This window comes from Mus caroli, unplaced genomic scaffold (assembly GCF_978045245.1).
Source record: "Mus caroli unplaced genomic scaffold, Mus_caroli_1 scaffold_20, whole genome shotgun sequence".
NCBI lineage: Eukaryota > Metazoa > Chordata > Mammalia > Rodentia > Muridae > Mus > Mus caroli.
Genome location: NW_028227275.1, coordinates 18,776,425 through 18,798,144, shown reverse-complemented (window position 1 = coordinate 18,798,144; position 21,720 = coordinate 18,776,425). Strand labels below are relative to the sequence as shown.

Genomic DNA, 21,720 nt, shown 5'->3' with positions numbered 1-21,720 from the left:
GCAAGATAGGAATGAGATAGGGTCGTCTAGAAGTTGGGAGTACGATAAGATAAGGCAAAAAGGGGCCGGGCTGGACTCTCCCCTTCCTTATTCTAAGAATTGCAGAGAATATTCAAGAGGTGAGTTGGGGGGGGGGGGAGAATTACAGGAAGAGACCGAGTCGAACGGCATGGAATGAGGAAGGTAAAGCTGGATAGTGTCATAGAAAATAAATGATAATGTCCAAGAGCTTCAATGACTAATGCTTAAGTTAGACAGCCTGAAAATACTTGCAGTGGGTTTGGCGACAAGGACACTGGCTGCAACAAGGACATTTTCTGCGGGGGGCAGAAGCTGCAGTATAGAACTCAGCACACACAAGGAAGGAAGTAGAGACGCTAAGTGCAGATTACGCTCGAAGAAACTCGCCCGTGGACGAGGAAAGAGACACGGTTATGATTGAGTAGGACGTGAGAAGATTTGAGCGCATTCACAGCTGAGGGTCGAGATGGAGGATGGACGATACAGGAGATAGAGGAGCGTCAACGCCCTCCCGCCCTCTCCATTTGCCGGCTCCGCCTCCACGGGACGCGACAGGGGCTCTCGAAGACTACAACTCCCAGGAGGTCCCGCGGCGTGGGCGGAGCCAAGGCCTGGCGCGCACCCCAGCGGCGAGCGGAAGAGCAGGCGCTTCACGGTGGCGGCGGAAGCGGAGAGCGACAGCGTCCCGGTAACCACGAACCCCTTTCCCCGATTCTTTCTCACCCTGAGCTGGTGCTGGTTGCCCTTGCGTCTTTCCTTCGGCTCGGGAGAGGACCCTCTTTCCTCCTGTGTGTTAACGCTGGTTTTCTTTTCCTCCCCTGACGCGCGGGGCAGGCCCCCGCCTGGGGCGGAGGTTATTTGGAAGCTTCCGCCCTTCGACCTGTTGGAGCCCCCGGGCGGGAGGGCCACCCTCCGGTCACTTCTGTTTTCTAAGGGGCCGCAGGTCTGCCTTGGGCCTCGGCCCTAATGCTTCTTTCTGGTAGAAATTGTCTCCAGTCACCAGGTAGCGAGCGGGGTCTTAGGACCCCTCTGGGCTGCGGGGCTGTGGACCACCGAGGTGGCTTCGGGACAGCCCGGGGCCGCGGCGATTCTCGGGCAGTGGCACTTCTGCTCCGCTGTTCGGACCTCCGGGCTATGGGCTGGCCGGGAACAGTTTGTAAAGTAGGATGTTCTTCCTGCTCTCCTCGGGCGGTCCTCAGAAAACTTCCAACCCACTTTATCGAAAGTTGTCTTACAAACTTTTTTTTTCCCGTCGCATCTGAGTTGTGAGGGAAAGAGTACGGGGTTTTATAGAGTCTGAATTCTGAGAGGATGATGGGTTGGCCACTTGATGGACCTGTGGTCTTTTGTAGTCCTATTACCACCACCTTGGTTTCTCTGTCTGGAAAAAAAAAAGGGGGGGGGGGTGCAGAGTCTTTTGTACTATGCTTTTCAGTGTTATGACCTATGTGTGAAACGTTTGTGCTAGAAAACATTTAAAATAAAGTTCCAGTATCCTCTCTTTTATGGTCCAGGTCAGTTGGATTTTAAAATCAACGGTCATGTCTTTATGAAGACCGGAGTTAATGGTGTCTTTAGAAACTGCGATGAAACCTACAAGTGTTGAAGCTAGGTTTCAAGCGGAGAGGTGACATTAGGGCTTGACCACCTGTGGAATCGGTGTCAAACTTTGGGACTTCGACGCCCATCAGCATGCCGCACACAACCAGCTGCCCCTGTTGCTCTGTAGCCGCTCTTGGAAGCACTACACATGACAAGCATCTCCTGAGACTTAGAGCTCCCGAAGCTTGGTGCTGAACCACCAGTGTCTAAGGGTTTGTGGGTTGCAGGCGCTACTTAACTCATGTAATAGCTGCTTGAGCTATTTAGCGCAGGGTTGAGGTGTCTATAGTTCATTGGTAAGATTGCATAAGGCTCTGAATTCTCTCCCTAGTAGTAACCACAACAACAATAACAAGCAACGGCAGCCTTTAATCCCAATACCAGAGTCGGAGGCTGGCTGGTCTCGGAGATTTTGGTAACCCAGTCTGGGTAGTGAATTCCAGGCCAGGAAGAGTGATATAGGGAGAGCTCGTCTTTTAAAAAAAAATTACTCTTCTTCATCCTTAGGGTTGCCTAGGTTTCCCATAGTGCTGCTCTGACGTGGTTATTGGGTATGTGCTTAAGTAAATACTTTTCTAGAGATTGCTTTTCTTTTTCTTTTTCTTTTTTTTTTCATCTTGTCAGTTTAAATTGGACTGGTCTTTTGTTTGTAACCTGTACTTAAGAGTGTACTTTACTATGCAATGTAGCTCCTAGCAGGACAATTAACTATGACTCAGATATTGACAAGAATAGAATTCTATAGAACAGTTTTTGTGTCTCTATTATTCCCCACACATACAGGTTTTTGTTGTTGTTGTTGTTGTTTTTCATTTTTGAGACATGGTTTCTCTGTATAGTCCTGGCTGTCCTGGAACCCACTCTGTAGATCATGCCAGCCTTACACTCACAAGAGATCTGCCTCCTGGGTGCTAGGATTAAAAGCATGGGCCACCACTCAGCACACATACAGTTTTTAAGTTAGGCTGTTTGTAAAGTTTTAGCTTGAGTTGGGCATGGTAGTTCATGCCTTGAGTCCTATTAAGTCAGAGGCAAATGGCTCTCTGTGATTTCAAGGTCAGCCTGGTCTGCAAATCAGTTCGAGGTCAGCCAGAGCTACCTGGTGAGACTGTGTGAAACAAAAACAAAACTAACGTTTTAGCTTAAAGGAGTCTGGGAGGCTTGATGGTGGAAACTGAATGAATGACCACCTCTGCGGATGTCCTGGCCCTGTGTGTATCTGTAAGGAACAAGGTTAGAGAAAGCAAAGAGAGAAGCTTTACAGACATAAATGACTTGGGGGCCAGGGTAAAATCTTATGGTTAAGAATTGAAATACTATTTTTATTTTCTTCAGGTGTCTCACTGACTGCCAGATATCTGAGAATTTGGATGCTAAGAAAACATTTCCTTTATTATTATTTTTTTTACACATGATCTTAGCCAAAAGGCTAAAAAGCAATTATTATTTTTCTTTCATGTTGTGCCTTCTGCTTTTTCAGATTTGTTCTTACCTTTAGTTATGCTTCAGCATGATTTCTTTGCACAAATATATATGTATATACAAACATGTATATACGTTTGTATATATATATATATATATATACATATATATATACACACACACACACAGCTATGACAATAGAAAGCCATGTACATTAAAATCATTTTGCATATTGTGATGTCTCCTTTGTTTCAAACACTTGCTTTTTGACTCCTTTTTACTTAAAAGGACTTTGGAAGGTAGATCTCATTCTTTGCTGTATACATAATAGATGCTCAGTTAGCAATGGCTGCTGAATAAGAACGTTTTATTGATTATCTTATGCTATATGGCACAATTAGGTGAGGCCATACTGTTCTGTGGAAACACCCTAAGCCTTGGAGTTCCAGTGTCTGCAGGGAGTAGCCTTAGTTTAGGCTTTTGCTTCATGGCACATCATCTGTGAAGCCCGCATAGCTGAAAAGCCACATTATTAGAGCAGGGCATATATTTGTCAAGCTTAGTGGAAAATAGAGTTGCTGGTATTAGTATTTTTAGTGTTTGTTATTTTCTGACAGATTGTGATTATAATATTCATTCTCTTAATCTCTTTAACGTTTGATGTGATCAGTGTGTTTCTTTGTTACCCAAGGTTAAGGTAGTTGACTGTGACCGTGGAACCTGAAACATTGTAAAGCTAATTGGTCCGCATGGAGTTTGAGGCTGTGACCTGTTCTCATTAACTTCATGCTAAGTACTCACAGATATCTGACATATTTTTTTATTTGGCACTCATGCAACTCATTAGATATAAGTAAATGAATTAGTGCCAAGAGTAAAAGTATAGATTTTTTAATTAAAAATTTATGAAGCTAACACTCATATAATATATAAAACTGGCAGCCTATTGCATCAACCACTTACCTGAGCTGTATGATTTAAACATTTCTTTTTATTGTTGAGTTATATTTACGGTAGATTTCCTGCCCATAGGAACAAAGAGTAGGCTATTTGTGCATCGAAAGAGGACCTAACTTGTGTGCTGTTCACCAGAACAAGTGCTCTTAGCTTGTGGGAAAACATGAATGAGGCCAGCAGGATGGATGAAGCTTGGGTAACTCCTAAGAGCTTATTGAATTACAGAGAAATTTAGTTGTCAGAGCATTAGATAGGAGAAAAGTTATAGGGTGGTGTTCAGTGGCAGCAAGCCTGCATTTGGAGAGTGTTCTCTGAATAAGCTATACACCACTTTCCTGTAGACTGTGGTGTGCTTTTTTACTATATCATGTTAGCTTTCTCTGTAGTTGACCATTTTTCAGACTCACTACACTTTATTAATATTTGTTGCCCCTCTCTTTATCTCTCTTTTTATACCAAACATGGCCAATTAAGATTGGGGATAAAAGCAAACATAAAGAAGCAATATGGGGACATGGGGGGGGGGGGAAGAAGCAATATTGGAATCAGTAAGTTCTGGTATAGTATTGTGAGGTTTTCAAGCAAGTAGATTAACTGTATGTGATGATACGAATTTCTGGGATGATCAAGTGTGACTTCTGGTAACATTAAACTTGATGCAGAGTTGAAGATGCGGGCAAAAAGTGTGTAGTATTCACTAATAACAAGTTTGTTTCTTAAGGAATCTAAACATGTGTTCATACTGGCTTACAGTTGAGCTGGTTTGAATTCTTTGCCATGAAGTTTCACAAGAGAAAGAAGGGGAATACTTCAATTTAAATCCTGTCAGCGTTCTATCAGTAGTCTGTTTCTGTATTCATAACTGTAAAATGGACAAAATGTTACTAATTCTACTTTAAAAATGAAAGGAAAAACAAAACAAAAAAGGATGCCTTGAAATAGTTGGTTACTACAGGGAAGAGAAGAGAATCTGACAAAGATACACAGTTGGCAGAGTGAGTCCTTCAGAGAAGTGTCAGACACAGGCAGGTAGGAGGACAGTTAGCCCAGCCTCTTAGGAGGTGGGTAACACAGAGGTGGTGGTGGGGCAGTGAGTTACAGGGCAGGGAATGAGTGAGTGAGGACAACTCTCCGGCTACGATCAGGAGATAGAGAGCTTACTGAGTCTGCTTGTACCTGTTCCTTGAGATCTTGCATTTGTATTTTGCCAGGAAAGGAGGGAAAAGCAGGGTAGTAAAGTTACATGTTCCCGCAGTCACTACATCACCATTTCCCGTAAATGGTAACTAGACTTTGTATGTTCAACATAGAACCACCAAATGTTTCTATTACAGTCCTTTTGACTACCTACTTGGCTTTTTACAGTGTAAATAAATACATTTTTAAAAATTGAAACCTATTTTCAAAGATATTTTTACCTGAAAATACGAATTCATGTTTATTGCAGAAAACTTAGTGCAGACAACTTTAGAAGATAAAATCACAAAACATTCCTAGTCTCAAGATCTAAACGCACATAACAAGGCCCTTACTATTCATGTGTTTTTAAATTTTTTTTTCTACTATTTTCCTCTCTAAGCAAAAGTTTCCTCACTTAAGTTGTTTTTCTTAAAGAATAAAGAAGTGTTTGTAAGACCAAAATTGTACTATAAATTAACCATTGGTGGTAATTATCTTTATATGTCTATTTTAATGCTTCCATAAACTATTTATATACCTACTCTTATTGCTAGATTCAGATTATATGTTTTTCATCTTTGTGTCTTAGGCATCTAGCAAGTGTCTCATATGTAATAGGTATTTAGAATATGTTAGGGATGAATTGTTAAACCTTCTGAATAGAGATTGGCTTGTTTAACCAGGTCTTCCCAACTGTACTTTGGTGCTTTGGACATCCTTAAAATTGGGAAAAACTTGGTTTGGGGGGGTGAGGCGGGGAGTGTATTTAATGTGAAGCCACTGAACTGGTGAAGATTTTTTCCTTATGCTTTTGTGGTGTGGCATGGTATTCCAAAACTTACTAATATATACCAGCCATTTTGTCCATGGTAAACAAATAATCTACTACTCAGCTATGCATCCAGCTTGTTTTCTTTTTCTTCTTTTCCTCTCTCCCTTTTACCTTTTCCTTTCTCAAGTGCATGTGTGTGCACTTGGCAATCCAGAGGCGTAGGTCATGTGTCTTGCTAATTTATTACATTCCACCTTATTCCTTTGAGACTGAGTTTCTCACTGAACCTAAAATGTCATTTTTCATCTAATTGGCTGGCCAACAAGTTAATGCAGGGGTTATAGTGTAGGGCCATACACAGGCACTTACATGGGTGTTGGGGATCTGAACTCAAGTCATGGCTATGTAGTAAGTACTCTTATCTACTGCACCACCTCTCCAGCCCAACTGTCCTAATTAAGGAGGCAGGACTGAAGTCACATTAGAGCCCCGCAATCATAACCTACCAGGCTATCTCCAAATGCATATTTAGTTTCCATCCTGCTTCAGCCTTCCAAGTTGCTGATATTACAGGCATAAGCCACCATCCCTGGCCAGTGTTTCTTTTTACCTTAAGTTGATCATTTTCTGTACTTGGCCCTAGACTCACATCATATTAAAATAACAGTCTTATTTGTAAGTGATAAGATATACTTAATGTAGAAAATTCATCCAATCAGGAAATAATAAAATCAACCTATAACCTAACTTTTCAGGTTATGGGTTTTTTTTTTTTTCAGTTTTTTAGGTCTTTATGATTTTCTATTTGTAGTTCCTAAATTGGAACTTATCTGAAAATGAGAAGTTTTATTGTTGTTTCGGGTGTGAACCCAAGGCCTTGAAATTACTGGGCTTTGTACTTTGCCTTTATCCCCAGCCCTGAAAATGAAAGGCTTTTGATTTTGTTTTATGTTTGTCTTGCATTCAGTTGGCAGCAGAACTTAGTCTAATGTAGTTATTTGTCATTAATAGTTCTTAAATTTTTTTGCTGTTAATATTTTGTGGTGCTAGGTATCAAACCTTAGGCAAGCATTCTACCACTTAGCTGTATCTGCAGCTCTTGATGTCTTTAAGTATAAATTATCCAAATATTAATTGAATATAATCCCATAGATGACAAAATTTCTGTTGAGAATCAAAATAGTATTTGAGAAAGGTTGTTTTCTTGGTGACTGGAGAGTGTCTCCGTGGTAGTGGTTACTGTAGACTAGAAAGGAGGTGTCGAGAAATAGCAGCAAGATGATGGAGGTTGAGAACTTGAAGAGTCAGACATACGAATTTGTGAGCTTGACATATCAGGTATACTGTGACATAATAATGACACTGGGGAAAACTCTCAGATAAGTCTGGGAGGAAGATAATGATTTCAGTTTCTAATTTGTTAACTTTTAAGTATATAATTCATATGGCCATTTTAAAAATTCATTAATCTTAATGGGTGCTGCCTTGTAATCTGTTTTTGAGGCCATGCATTTATCCTAGCAAATATAAATTATTGGCGTTGGTCTTTTGGAACTGATTGTTGGAGCAGTAGAGCTGTAGAAGAAAACTAATCTCGTCACCTGCTGATTGCATCCCTGACTCTAAAGGAGCTTGCCTGACCACCCCTCTTGTTTACCTACCTCATTATAAGTAATGTTTGCTAGTTTCTTAAAATTAATCTGCAATGTCATGAACTTTACTACTGGAGAAGGAATTTGAGTAATTATCGTGACTGCTGAAAACATTTCAAAAGGTTCTAGGCTGGGTTAGCGCCTTGGATCTGGTGTTCGAGCATGCATTTGTTAAGAGAGTGGGTCTGTTTTGTGTATTACTACATATCCTACATGAGTTACTTGTTGGGTTTCCGCTTCCTCTGATTCTAAGATAGAGCTGGAACTAATGCTCCCTACTTGATGAGGTTGTATTGAGGATCAGCTCTTAGATTTAGAGTAATACTTGGCAAATATGAAGAGTGCAGTAAATGTTAGCTATATATTGCCAAAAGTAGCTCAAAAAATCAGATACCGGTTTTTAAAGGAATATTGAGCTTCATGAGAAAGGAGCAGAAAAGACTGAAGATATAATAATCAGAAAGCATAGTAAGGAAGTAGGTGGGGGCAGGAAAGGAAGCTGCAGAGGAACTGATGGAGTGCATTCTATGTGATTGATTATCCATGTAGAAATTATCTTAATTAGGGCTGGATTTGGTTGCAGCCAAGTAAGAGAGATGTAATGGTAGAAAGTTCTTCCTCTTGCTGTTAAGATTCCAGAAAGCTTCATGCTCTGGTATGGTGCTCCACTGTGTCTAGATGCTGTTCTTTTACAATGTTACTTTAGGAATGCAAGATTTGTTTCCAGCACTGAGGTGGGAGGGTAACCATCAGGATCAAAGTCATTCTAGGCACAGAGCACTGCAGCTCCAGCTATTTCATCCATATTTCTCCCGGCAGAGAGGAGACAGGAAGGGAGTCATCTCTCCCCTAAAGGATGCTTCTTGAGGGTGTACAGACTACTTTGCTTATATGCCACTCATAAAACTAGGTCACAGACCACAACTTGACGCTGGAAAGATTGGGAGCTGTAAATGGTTTTGAATCCTCAGTGTCCTCGAATGAAGACAAATAGTGAGATTATCTGAAAACTAGCTCTTACCAAGCTGCACCAACAGTCCAAGCTAAACACCTTTAGAGTGAAAATCCGAATCTGAAATCCAGACTTCTCTGCAATAGAACACTTCTGGTTCCCAGATTACATTACAGATACTCAACTGTACATTGTTTTTAGAGTGTGATCCGTTTTTGAGCCTGGATATAAGTGTGTATCTATATATTTCTAGCCAACATTAATGTTGACTGCAGTTCCTTTATTTGGAAGTTTGGAAACAAATAGATGTTAAACAATCCTCTCATACCACTCTTGTTGTTTTAAGCCTCTACTTCTATATAGTCTTCCACCATGCTCTGATTTAGTTGGTTTTCAGCCAATGTTTTTAATCCATCTCTGTCTTTTTATATTACTTCTCTCTCTCACTGCTGTTAATCGTACTTCCCAAAATAGATAAATGAGCAAATTTAATTAAATGTGTTATTTGCACTGCTTCCTGACCATTAATGAATTTGTAAGTAAGGTCAGACCTACAACCCTCCTAGTGTTACAATTGCTGAATTCTGTCTGTCTTTGCTAATGTAATTATTTGCTTTAAATTATTTTTTTTAATTTTTAAGATTTTCATATTTTGTACATTTTTGTTTGTCAGTATTAGAAATATAAAGACCTAACAAAAAGAGAACTATGTCTAAAGGCTTTTCTCTGTTTCTTTCCATTGAAAATATTTTATTTATATATTTTTGAATGATGAATTATTTAATATCAGAGTATATATTGCTGTTTGGCTTTTGCTTATTTGAATTAATTTTCTAAATTTTTCTTTATATTTAATCAATAGGAATATAGTTTGTAGACATAATTTAAAGAGTCAAATAGGAGCCCTGAGGTGACTTAGTGGTTAAGAATACTTGCTTCTCCTCCCAGGTATACAAGTTAGATTCCTAGCTCCCACAGCAGGTGGCTTACATCCTCCCCTAAGTCCAGTTTTGCTCTTAAACAGCCACACCACTGTGCTCCCTTTTTAGCCTCCCAGCCTAGTTATGTTTTGACATTTGGTTAAATTAAATTATGCCTGTGTGAATTTTATTCCCTGATAGTGCCTTAAATGGCCTCAGTGTGGTCTTCCTCAAGGTCATGTAATCTTTCGGTTCCAGTTACCCTTCTCCCCTCCCTTTCTTCCTCCTCTCTCACCTATCTTCCCTTCCATTCTGAAGCTCCTGTCTACAGACTTCCATTGTCCTGCTGTATGAGTGATGGCTCTTTGGGCACAGTTCCTGTCCCAGAATGATTCCCTTAGTTGTAATCTGTAGACTTCTCTCCTGGGTCTGATTTCCAGTCTTGTCAGAACTCATATCTTCCTCATTCTTCACTTACTCTCTTGCTTAGGTGGAACATGTCCTCTAGTAGTGTCTGATTAAAAAGATGGCACTGTAGTCAAGAGTGGGAGAATGGCAGTCTTTAAGTAATGTACCTATTGTTACCTAGCTTTTGGTCTGGATTGGAGGCTTTTGACTCTTGGTGCACAATTATTCTGGAAGCCTCATTTACTGGCATTCTTTTACTCTCTCTCATGTTGGGTATCCTGTTTTCTATTCATGTTTTCTTCTTATGGCTTCTTGTACTTGTCAAAAGGATGGGGCCATCATATATTACATAGAATACCTGATCAGGCACACAATCTTTTTTAAAAAAATTGCTAGTCCTCTATATACCTTTCTGTGTTCTAGCTTCAAAAAATGTGTTGCTATTTTTTTTTCCCTTCTTGCTATTCTCTTTCTTTGTGGATTTGGGTCTTATGTCTGTTACTATTTTAGTAGGATTTGGGGGGAAGAAGCAAAATTACATATGTTTTGTACATTCTGCCCACTTTTCCCACAGACTGAATTTCCTTATTAGATTAGATATTCTGGGACTTGATAGGATTGCTCAGACCTGTAAAGTGAGGATCTGAGTTTGGACTCCCAGTACCCATATAAGAAGCCAACATGGTGGCATGGGCCTGAAATCCCATCCCTGGAGATGGGGGTACAGCTAGATCTTTCTGACCAACTAGCCTCAACATATTGGTGAGATTCAGGATCAGTGAGAGACCCTATTTCAAAAGAAGAGTGAGAGACCCTATTTCAAAAGAAGAGTGACTGAGAATGACACCAAATGTTGATCTCTGGCTTCAACATGTAGATGTGAGCATGTATGTTCAATTGCATAACTATGAACATGTACATACCACACACATTTATGTATATAGACACAAGGCTAGAATATTCTTATGTGAGATACTACTACACTGTTGTAATTTTAGTAAGTGGAAGGTAAAGTATTAGTAACAATATGGTGGTTTGCAGAAGGAGCGCTGCTGTAGAAGAGGAACAATGTGCCTCCCTTGATTTTTGAGTTAGTGGGTTAATTGGAAAAAGTCTACAGAAGCCGTCCATCTTTATTATAAGACAAGTAGGAAATAGTAAGTGTGAAGGGGTTGGGGGCATTTTTTTGATTCCACAATTGAGAGGTGACCAGATTCCATATAGTTTTCTTAGACATTGCAAACTTCCTTTCTGAAGGGACTGTACACATTTCAGTTCTCACTGGAAATGTGTTAGTCTCTCCTCCTGCTCTCCCTTAGAGGATTTTGTTGCATTCCTAAAACTTTGTCTAGCTGAGGTCTCAATATAGTTTAGCTTTTTGGCAGGTTTGTTTTCTCCTGGGGTAGCTACGGGCAGTGGGTGGGGGACAAGGTGCACACTAGCTCAGGCAGTGTTGGAACTCATGGAAGTCAGTGAGCCACCATGCTCTGCTTCCCTGTTTTCTTCTAGTTTGTTTGTCTGTTATTTGTAGTGTTTGGTGTCAGTTTTCAGGCTTTTGTGTAGTCCGGTTTCTTAGTCTTTTGTTTCATTTGAATCTTGTTTTGAAATAGGAAAATCTTTTCTTACATTGTGGAAAGGAATTTACTTACATTTTGTTTGAAGCATCTGTATGATTTTAGTTTTTAATTTGGATCCATGCTCCAAGTGATACTTTGTTGTTGTTACAAATATTGTGTGGACCTAATAATCCTTTTTTGCAGACCTGACTGAATATATTTTCTTTAAAAAGATCAGTTTTCCCCTCACAGCTTTTCACATGCCACCTTATTATATTTGAAAATTTTATCATTTATTTCTGGATGTGTGTGTGTGTGTGTGTGTGTGTGTGTGTGAAGCAAGGGTACATATGTTTGTGTATACAGCATGCAGGGGGCAGGAGTCAGTTGTGTCTTCTCTATTTGCTCTCCGGCTGATCTTCTGAGATGCAGTAACTAGGAACTCACTAATATGGCGAGGCTGGCCTGGCCGGCCAGTGAGCTCTAGGATCCTCCTCTGTCTGCTTTCCCAGCCATGACCGAGACATTTCCCTGGCTCCAGTTCTGAAATTTAAAAAAATATTTCCCTATTACATAATTTCATTTGTTAAACTTTATTACTAGGTTTTATTTTTATCTGTTTGTCTGCCTGCCTGCCTTCCTATCTAGGTTTTTTTTTTTTTTTTTTTTGAGACAGGGTTTCTCTGTGCAGCTAGCTCTGACTCTCCTAGAACTTGCTCTGTAGACCAGACTGGCCTCAAACTCACAGATCTGACTGCCTCTGCCTCTGGAGTGCTGGGACTAAAGGCATCACTGCTTGGAGAATTTTTGTTTTGTTTTGTATTGTTTTTTAATTTAAAAAATAAAAGTGGTAAGTTGCTTAATATATAAGCATACTTTATAGGCTTATTCTATATATGATTACTTATTTGTGGTATAATTTGGTAACTCGGGAGATGAAATAAGTTTCTTAAAAGACTTAGGCCCTTTTACTTCTGCCTACAGTGTTTGGTAGAGTAGTGTTGTGGAGTGTGGGCCTAGTTTTCAGAGTTGGATTTTCAGCTTTTCTTGACTGGGTCTTTTTCTGAGGTAACAACTGAGAGTTAGTACACTTATCAAGCTTTAGCTTTGCTATAATTCATATAGAGAACAGCAAAGATGCAGTGCTATTATAGGGCCTTAATTAACTCACTCAAGAAGAATAGATGGCCATTTAAATCCTCAGTAAAGTATAATGAATAATGTTATTAAAGAACTTGGAGATGAAAATAATTAGGCAACTAATTTTAATTTTAATACTACTTTTTAGGTACTTATTTTCAATTAACCTTTTTTTCAGAGAAGACTAGTATATATTGATATGAACTGCTATTTTGTGAGGGTTTCCCTCTCACTTCCTGATGGTCTTGTCAAGCTTCTCTTATAGCCAGGAACAATTTGGAAACTGATATGCAGGGTAGAGCTTTAGTGGGAATCAGGGTTGGCCACAGCAACTGTCAGAGGATAATTTACTCTTGTTGCTGAAGCACACGGCAGAACGTGGATGGAACTGTAACAACATGATACTGATACGGTTTTTCTTTTCTTTTCTCCTTCCTTTCTTCCTTCCTTTCTTTCTTTTTTTTCCTGTGTGTCTCTATGTAGCTCAAGCATGCCTGGAACTGTCTTTGTAGCCCAGACTGGCCTTTTGATTGTCCAGCCTCAATCTTCTAACAGCTGCGATTACAGGTGTGCACTACAATACACAGCTCAGAAGTTTCCTTTAAATGGTTTTTGCACAGTGAGACATAATCAGAAATAAATGCTGATGTCAAGACCTGAATTTAAACAAAGTGGGCTCAAATAGAATACAAAGATGAGGAGCCGTAGACACAGGGAAAAAAGATAAAAAAGTCCCCTCCCCCTTGACGGAGGTTTTGCTTTTGTTAGCATCAGAAAGCTGCTTTTCAGGTATTTCTAGATGTGTGTGGCTTAGTGAATAGATACATGCACACGACAGAGACAGCTTAGATCTTAGAGCAAACCAAAGGATGTTTGAAAATTGCTTATTTAAAATCTCCTTGTACCCGTCTTATTAGGTGTATTTTTTTTTTTTTAAGAAGAAACTAATTTACTCCTGGCTATAAAGAGTGACATTGTGTCCGGGAAAATGCTGTACTAACACACTGTTCTGTCCCTCAAGAGTACTTCTGAAGTCCCCAAATGCAGTACTGACAATCTGTGACAGGCTCTGAATTGTTGAGCAGTCATCGGGGAAGGTGGACAGGAGAATAAATGGTTATATGTAAGCTAAAGAGGAGATGGGAGGGTAAGAAATGAGGGCAGAACAGAGCAACTCCTAGGCTTTGTGGGCAGTTTGAATGCAAGCTGTTCTAGTAGTTAAGTTCTGTTGTAAGCAGGGAGACAAAAAATAACAAAGTAGGCTTTGTGGGGCTGGGGCTGATTCCTTCCATAGGTGTCATTATTGTATTTTGTCATGTCATCAGAACTTTAAGGCTCAGGGAGCTGGAGAGATGGCCTAGCAGTTAAGAGCACTGGCTGCTCTTACAGAGGACCCAAGTTCAATTCCCAGCAACTACATGGTGGTTTATAACTCTGTAACTTCAATTCCAGGGATCCAGCACCCTCTTCTGGTCTCTGTTGGCACTAGGCACAACTTTGTGGGTTCTGGGAATTGAACCCTGGTCCTCTGGAAGAACAGCCAGTGTTCTCAAATGCTGAGTCATCTCTCCAGCTCCAGAATTTAAATTTTCAAAGAGACCAGATATATCACTTTATATCAGGATCAGAAAATAAAACAGTAAATATCACTATAATGGAGATGAGAGCTTAGGAATTCCTCTCTAGGAATTGTTGCAGTGGTGGTAAAACCCCTTAACATAACTGGATCCCACATAGCCTGGCCTTTAACATATACCAGTGTATCTGTTGATTGGTTGAATTAATTTGATTCACAAACTTATATACCACTAGCTGGTATTGTTTCAGGAATACATGGCTCACTATAGTAGTGTTAGATATCAAAGAATGAACTCTAGATTACAGAGGAGCACTACAAAGTTACAGTTCTGTTCCTTTAAGACCTGTTTTAAATATGGAATTAGACTCGGGAGCCTTTACTTTGGAATCTGGTCCTTGTATTGATTCTTTTTCTAATTTTAGGCTATGTGTGTGACTGCTTTGTCGTTCATATCATTAGATTAAATAAGCAGGAGAGAAATATGAGTGAGTTTTGGGGTTGCTTATCCTGTCTTAACACCAGTGATATGTATTTAAAAAGACGGGTTAGTAATAGAAGGACAGATGTGATGAAGAGAGGAGTGGTGACCTCCGTGCACCAGGAATATCACTGTTCAGATTATCTGTAGGGCCCAGACTGAATTCTATACTGCTCCTTTTGAATGCCTGATCCCTGGTGTTGAAAGCCCATTATCAAGTCTTAGACTTTCCTACAGCACACCTTTGATTTACCTAGTCTAGTGTTATAGGGTGAATGTTTGTGCTTCCCTCCCACCATATTGTTCAATATGTGTTGTTTAACATGTTCAATCTCAACATGATGGTGTTTTGGAGATCAGGCCTTTGGGAAGTAATTGGTAGGAGGATAAGTCCTTGTAGGCTTGATTGGTGTCCACAGAAGTGTTTTTCAGTCTTGTGAGGGTACAAAGAGGTCTGACCTTGGAAGATTGTTCCCCAAGAGTCTGTTCATAGTAGCTTCTTGATACTGTCAGATCTGGCCAGCTGCATAAGCCTCCATGTCTGTGGTCCTTTCTGACCTGCCTCTTCACTTGGTTTTGTTGTTGGTGGTGGTGGTAGTGTAGTTTGTTGTTGTTTGTTTGTTTTGTTGTTGCTGGTTTATTTTGTTTTGCTTTCTGTTTGGAATGTCTCTTCTAAATTCTTTTTGAATAACACTTTCTAAAGACCTTCCTGTGTACCACACAGTTCATGACATTTTCTTTAGGTATGTCAGAGCCTTAAATATGTCTCTTTACTTTGGATTTCTGTTATTTATTGCCTTGCCTTTATTGGCAATTATATGTACTCTACTCAGACAACTTATTTCACTTGCTCCATCTAATTAGAGGCATGTACTGGGGGAGGCTCCATTTCTTTTCATGTCTCACTCTGTGTTGTCACATGCTGTACTGCTTTATAGTCCCCACTGCCCAGCATGGGTCTCACTACTCTGTTGTGCACTTAATAGTTGTTTACTGGTGAGGAAATGCCGCTACCTATTATTAGCTTCTATCTCTTTAACATCTATCTTTCTTTTTGATTCATAAGAATAATAGATTAGAATGTACTGTAAGTATTTGAGCAATGTTTGTTCAGTAGATTGTTTTTCTTTGAAAGCCTCTGTAGCTCTCTATGTAAGCTTTTTGATCCTTAAAGATGATGTTTTTATATTCTAAGGTAATTGTTATGCCTGAAGCTCTTAATTAGTAAACTTGAAAACTGCATGGGAGAGAAGTTCTTATTTATTAACTTCATGTCTTCTTTGCCTGCTCAAAGAGGAACTTGCTTTTCCATTCTCTCCGGCTCCAGGCACAGCTTACTTTGATTCATGCTGGCGTAGTTTCAGAGCACGGCAGCTAACAGGTGTAGCTATATATATCATGTAGACTCCATCTCCTTTACTTACAGCTACTCATTTTTTATTGGTGTTTATTAAACTATTCTCTGTTATATTTTTTACTCTATTATAGTTTTTAGAACATTCGTGTTCTGGTCAAGCATAGTAGTTAAATGTAGGGTTTGGCACACTGAGTCAACATGTGGAAGCTCTGATCTTAAGGAACTAAAGTTTCTGGTTTCTCATCTGTGAAGCTGAGATAATGATAGATAGGTTTGTGGTTGGGGACAAAGAGATAATACATAGAGACAACATGTGGCCTCAATATGTGGCTTTAAGTTTAGTGGCCTCAACTTTAAAAATTAGCTTTTAGTGCATTCTAAAGAGGGGAAAGCTGTAATGCATGTGAGGCTGAGACTCTGCCCAAAGCGTTATCCATTTGAGGGCTTTTATTGTCTGCAATAGGAGACCATTTTAACTTAGCACAGACCCAGGGAAGAGATCCTTAAGTAACTTTAGACACACAGACTAATATCCAGATGTGTAGGAAAAGAAAAAGAGCTTTTTAGTTTTTTTTATCTCTTCTCTGCTTGCTCTCTACTGCCAAGTGTATATGCAAAGCAGAGGCAGAAGAGTCTGCTTTCCTAGTTCTTCTGTTGCTCTTGTTCAGTTCCAGCAAACCTTTGGTCTGATTGCTGTAGAGATAGATGGTCAGCGATGGAGCTAATGTTAAGTTTGGAAGAGTTAAGTTGGTGAGCCATGGGGTTGCCATGCCAGTGGAGTGTGAAAGAGACTATGTTTCAGCCTGTTTCCCCTCCTGTAAAGTGTGAAATCAGTTGGTGCTCATGCGTGGTGACTACAGCTAGTGGAGTGTAAAATGTTTGGGACATTGATTATGCTATATTACAAGGAAAACCTTTTCATGCTATAGTTTAAGACCCAAGGTTCTATTGGAATTATGTATTAACTGCTAAGATTATAGTTGTATCATGTTTGGCTTCATTTCTTGAATTCTAAAATTCAACAATGAAGAATATTCTATATTCTAATTTGAAGCTTCCCCTAATACAAAAAACTGTTATCAGTTTTACTGGTCATTTATTCCTATGTTTATATATGTGTCTGAATGCTTTCAAATACATAGTGGAGTTGGAGGGAAAAAGAACAGACATTATTCTGATGGCAAATAGAAGAGAGGAAGTCCCTGTCCTGACACCTGGTGAGGTTCTTCACCATATGGCTTTGAGGGTGACACAAGGTGAGTGAGGATGTTCCAGACAACAGTTAGCTATTGTGGACACTTTAAGTCTAGAAGGTTATTGCAAATAGACATGCCATGAAAAAGCATGCATGCTCTTTCATTTTTATCCTGGTGGTTTTCTCATTTTACTGAGTCAGTTTTAAATTGTCTTTGGTTGCTTTGCATTTATAGAGTTTAATCAAATTGTGAATATTTATGGAATTAATATATTAATGTATTTTACTAAATATCATGTAGCCTAATATAGAAGTTAAGTGTGGGAACTCTGATATCCTAACCAACGGTTAAAAGCTAGGTGAGCTTGAGTCATTTTTTATTGTAGTTGCCAGTAAATGGATTATATTTGTTTATTTTGGCCATGTCCCATTAAATCTTTATTTAAAAAGCAGTATATAGTCCAGATATAAATTTGTGTATTTTGCCATATTTTGTAGATCCTGGTTGTGCTAGTTAATCATCATTGTGATTTTGGAGTCACTTAGAAGACTGTCCTCTGTGTGTGTTTTTGATTTCCAGAAAGGTTTAACTGAGGAGGGAAGGCTCACTCTGAAAGTGCATAGCTCCTTAGTAAGCAGTGTCTCAGACTCAAAAAAAAAAAAAAAAAAAAAAGGAACAGGAGGAAGCCAGCTGAGCACCAGAATTCATCTCTCTGCTTCTTGACTGCAGCCTCAGTGTGACCAGCAGCCTCTTGCTTTTGTTTGCATACCTTCCCTGCCAAACTTCACCCCTCAAGCTGTTGGCCAAAATAAACTCTTTCTTTAAGTTGCTTTTGTCAGGAACTGTTGTCATAGCATCGAGAAAAGCAACTTATACTGTGGTGTAGATGAACCTGGCTGCATGCTTGCCTGTCTCCATAACAAACTTTCTGTTCCCCTGTCCTCTGACATTCCATGCCACGAGAAGCTCTTCTTCAGGATAGGGAAAGCAGAGTTCATGTGAAGGAGCACCATGTGGTTCAGCCTTTCACCAAATAGCATCTGACAGGCTTCTTGCCGAGAGTCTTAAAACTCCTACCTCCAAGCTTGCCTTTCTAGGCTCTTTAGTCCCAAACTACTATTTCAAGTTTCTCCCTCATAACACTTGCCTTTGGTCACGCCTCACGGTCATTCCATCATGGCTTTCTCCAGTCAGTGTGGTGATTTTAGTATACTAGGCCATTCATTTCAGTGTTAGATGCTGGTAGCAGATGGGATTTTTTTTTTTTTACATACACGTGTAAACACACACACACACAATTTAACACAGTCCCTGTGACATTTAATGTGACACTTCTAGTAGCCGATGATTCTTTTTTCTTTCTTTCCTCTGCTACCTTTATTGATGCTGCCCCCGCCACTGCTTCACTTCTGTTTGTAGGCTTGAACCTTAATGGAACAGAAGACATAATTAGACATGGCTCACAGCAGCAGATTAAAAAACCAAGTCATCATTTTTTTAGGCGTTGACTAAATACTTTCTTAACCAAATTGGAAATTCTACAGAGACTTTCCTAAATGAAAGGTCAGGATCTTCATATTGGTTTAAGATAGCTGTACAAAGGACTGTAAAAATGGATTATTATAAAATGTACTTGGCTAGTGCATATAAAATAACCTTCTATGAACTTATAGATTCTATAGTTGAGAGAATTGCCATTGCTTACTACTCATTTAACACAAGCTTTTTCCTTTTCTGTTTCCCTTTTTCTTTTGATTGATGAACCCATTTTGGGAATTCTTCAAAGAGTTTTTTTTTCCTCCTTGGTAGAACAGTGGTGGAGTTCCTGCCTAGCGCTGAGGCGCGTTTCTGTGGGAATCTGATAGGAAGGCTGTGCTGACCATTCACACTAATGGAGATGAGCATTAGCATGGATAATATATTTGGATTTGATGTGCATTATGTGATTATTTTTGCAGCACAATTAACTTCCTGATTAAATTTTGCTGAGCATATATCTTGAGCATACGCTTGGTAGAAAACTGGGTGATAAAATTGTTAGTTTAGATGATAGGCGATATGAATTTGGACTTGACTTTCCACTCAGATAGTTGTAAGTCTGAGATAACTCTCTTGTCTTTAAAATGATGAAATTATTTAACCTGATTTTTGAGAGGGAGAGGGGAAGAAAGGTAGGTTGGAAACTCAGGAGATGCAGTAGTGACAAATTCTGACCACCAGAGGGGGAAGTCCAGTCAGTCATCTTGTGACTTTGTTTCTGACATTCATGGAAGTCAGAGGGACACATTGTACCTATCATATCCTTGTCCATTTAGGGTGATTTATAGGACTTCTTGCTCTCTATTCTGCAGTTTCTGCTTTTTTTTCTCTTCAATTTTCTCAATCTAACTAGGACAAATAAAGAGAGTGGAGGTTGTCTGGGCTTTATCTGATTTTTATTTCCTAAGATAGTTAATGACCAGTGCACATCTTGCATGGGAAGTACAGTAGTCACCAGTCACCAGGTTCTTCCAAACACAGTAGTCCACAAACAGTGCTCAGCCTAACCTATGACCCACCCTCTTGTTGAAAACAAGGGTGGAAGTGCGAATGTCCTGAGAAGCAAGCAGAGGGAGCACAGTATCTGTGACTAGGCTCCAGCCTCGTATTGCTATTTCATATTTATGTGGCCATGGACATTAAAACCTTGGATCTGAGCTGAAGATGGTAGTGTGTGCCTTTAGTTCTACTCATGAAACAGGGGCAGAGGCAGGCGGATCTCTGAGTTTGAGACCAACTGATATGTATATAGTGAGTTCCGGGCTAGCCAGAACTATATAGTGAGACCCTGTCTCAAAAACAAAACAGAAAAAAATCTTTGGAACTTCAGTATCTTTATTTGAAAAATTAGGATTTTTATTTTTAACCTATTTGAACCTTTTTTAGTAGTGTAAGATTTTGTGGAAATTCTTTAATATTTATGTGAAAGGCAGTACTGTTCTTAAATTAGAACATTATAGCAAAGGCACATATTTTAAATATAGTATGTTATCTTGCTAAAAACATCTGTTGATAATTAAGGCCTAAGCACTAAAGACAAACAGACACTCTAGCGAGACATCTTTTTACTCCACAAAAAGATAAATTGTCTGAGCAGAGGTTCAAGGTGGCCATGGTTCAGTCAACATTGAAAGACTAGGAGGAGCCAGGCCATCCTGAGTGGAGAACAGGGACAGTTGATAGTACATCATTTAGAGGTAATCATTTGGGAAAGAGTAAAAGGAGAAAGAGAGTTTGTGAGTTCTAGATTTTTTTTAAGATTTTATTTTATTATTATATCTAAGTGCACTGTAGCTGTCTTCAGACATACCCGAAGAGGGCATCAGATCTCATTATGGATGGTTGTGAGCCACCATGTGGTTGCTGGGAATTGAACTCAGGACCTTCAGAAGAGCAGTCAGTGCTCTTAACCTCTGAGCCATCTCTCCAGCCCGAGTTCTAGGATTTCATATCACAAAGCTGATGTCACATTCTATTTTTTCTAGCCATAAAAGTGGGAATAATTTTGATATGAATCAGTTATGTGACTCTTAAGTTGCTGGAGGGCTAAGGGTAGCATGGAAAGATCAAAGATAGGTGTGGAATCCAGTCAATCAGATGGGTGTTTAGTAAGCAGCAAAACATGGGTACAGTGAATGTGCTTGTGAAAGCAAGCAAGGGTTAGGGTTTAGCAATTTGATAGACAAGTAAGGGAATAGAGGCTGTTAAAGCAGACTAGGTACATACAATGTTTTAAAATTCTGTATAGGACAGGATTTTAATCTGCCCTGATTTTAATAAGTTTTCTTTATGATGGTCTACTGTTAGATCCAAGGCTTCACACATTTGGGGTTATTGATGGTATCACTGACAAACTCTAGGTGGTTTGGTGGTTTGATGGTTCTAATAGCTTCACACTCCATTGGATACACATATTCACAGATCTGCTCACCACTGCTGTGAGTTCATTTCCCAAAAATGAACTGGCTAGTAAAAATTTGGCAGGCAAGTCAGCTTTTCAAGTACTGCTAGGAATAGAGCCCAACTGTTTCCTTTGGGCTTTGAGCTGTTGGAATTCATTGTTAGCAGCTAGAAAGAATCAAACTGTAACATTTTTTAGCCTAGTTCATGACAGGAGGTGTTAAGATTTCTGTTCTAGAGGTTTATACTGCAAGTAACTTAACCTGATTGTGTGTCTTAATATTACTGGGCTTCTGACCGCTGAAATATGGCTTGGATCGATGGTGGTTTGGAGAAAGTAGAAAGAGGGCTATCCATCATTCAGAGGCTCCATAGAAGCTGGCTGATAATGCTGCTTTCACCAAGCAGCCATCTGTCCATCCATCCATCAGTAGGATGAAATGAGATTTAGCGGAACAGGCAGCCGTAACTCTGAGACACTTTCTAACCAACAATTGTAGCTCTGGCCTGAGTCTGACCACAAAGCACAGCACTGGGGTTTGGCGGGATGTAGCTGTAAGGGCATCTACTTCCCGTCACTGCCAGCCTAG

At 39.7% G+C, this 21,720-nt stretch overlaps 1 protein-coding gene across 1 annotated transcript in view; it reads left to right on the top strand.

Annotated features, from left to right (window-relative positions):
* The first annotated feature begins 635 nt into the window (after positions 1-635).
* The window catches only part of R3hcc1l (R3H domain and coiled-coil containing 1 like), a 74,457-nt gene continuing 53,372 nt past the window's right edge, over positions 636-21,720 (top strand). The window contains exon 1 of the mRNA XM_021151698.3: positions 636-709. The gene's annotated coding sequence lies outside the window, so the exon portion shown is untranslated. The remainder of the gene's footprint in view (positions 710-21,720) is intronic.